This window comes from Cupressus sempervirens, chromosome 1 (assembly GCF_028749045.1).
Source record: "Cupressus sempervirens isolate cs-2001-9-10 chromosome 1, ASM2874904v1, whole genome shotgun sequence".
In the NCBI taxonomy this organism is placed as follows: Eukaryota; Viridiplantae; Streptophyta; class Pinopsida; order Cupressales; family Cupressaceae; genus Cupressus; species Cupressus sempervirens.
Genome location: NC_143118.1, coordinates 677,706,379 through 677,707,528, shown reverse-complemented (window position 1 = coordinate 677,707,528; position 1,150 = coordinate 677,706,379). Strand labels below are relative to the sequence as shown.

The following is a 1,150-nucleotide window of genomic DNA, read 5'->3' as shown; positions in this document are numbered from 1 at the left end:
AATCCAGTAAAATGTATTTTTATGTGAACATAAATCAAAAGACAACTGGGAAAAGCTTCCCGAGCCAATAGAACAGCAGCGAAATTCAAGAGGGAAATAATGGAAAATAAAAATAGAGTAAAGAGGCCGATTTTTGTGGCATTTCTTTAGCGCTTTGCCCAACTCCCAAGGCAACAACTAATACAGAAGTGCAATGAAAACATAATAAGACCAACAATACGGGAGAATTATATAAAAGAAAAAAAGTAGAATGTTGTGTAAAGCCATCAAAATGTAGTATGCGTTGAGAAAAGTGAAATAACGTTTGAAGCCATCGAAATGTTACGGGCACTAATGCTTTGAGGTATATAAAACTCGCACTTATGGGCACTTAGCGGTTGAAATAATGTATTAAGTACTATTATGAAAGGTAATGAATAGACCGATATTTTGCAAAATACTACTGAAAAGTACAGAGGCATATTTTTAAAGCGATAGTGTCTTATTCAAAACTGATGAGATTCGGTTCAAGGGTTTATGAAGATGGCCGTGCAAGATGGAAACGTTCGCCGGGAGGTCGAAGAAAGGAATGAGGTTTAGAAATTAATATGTTCGCTTTTAAATTTTCTTAAGTAGTTGGTCGCCGATGGATTAACTCAGAAAGACATTAAACCTCTCCGTCTAGCTAATTCAACATAGCCATTTAATGGAGATGTTATAAGCTAATATTAAAAGTAAGAAGAATGATACTGAAAAGTGAAGTGTATAAACTAAAAATTAAAACAACATCCGATCTGCCGAAATCGAACCAGCGACCTAAGGATTCCTAAGGGATTTTAATTCCCACTACAGTCCTCCGCTCTACCAACTGAGCTAAGATCAGGTATGCTATAATAAATTAGGTCAATTAATATTTTGAAACAGTTACTGCTTAAGAAATTAGGCTCTGTTTGGTTGCTGGCATAGGAATAGAAAATTAGAATAGAAAAATGGAATGGGAATGGAAATGAGGAATGGGAATAGAAATAGGCAATTCCAATCATGTTTGGTGCACTTGGAATTCGACTAGGAATATGTTAAGCTATTGTTTCGTTGTACAAAAATAGAATAGGAATAAGGTTAAGTTTTGTATTTTTAAAAACATTTTTCCTAAAAAAAAAAATTAATTTAT

General features: G+C 33.9%; 1 non-coding gene across 1 annotated transcript; it reads right to left on the bottom strand.

Moving 5' to 3' along the window:
* Positions 1–767: 767 nt before the first annotated feature.
* TRNAY-GUA (transfer RNA tyrosine (anticodon GUA)) lies at positions 768–862 on the bottom strand. Its single transcript has 2 exons — positions 826–862; positions 768–803 (listed from the first exon to the last, which is right to left on the bottom strand). It is a non-coding gene; the product is annotated as a tRNA-Tyr (tRNA).
* Between the last annotated feature and the right edge of the window lie 288 nt (positions 863–1,150).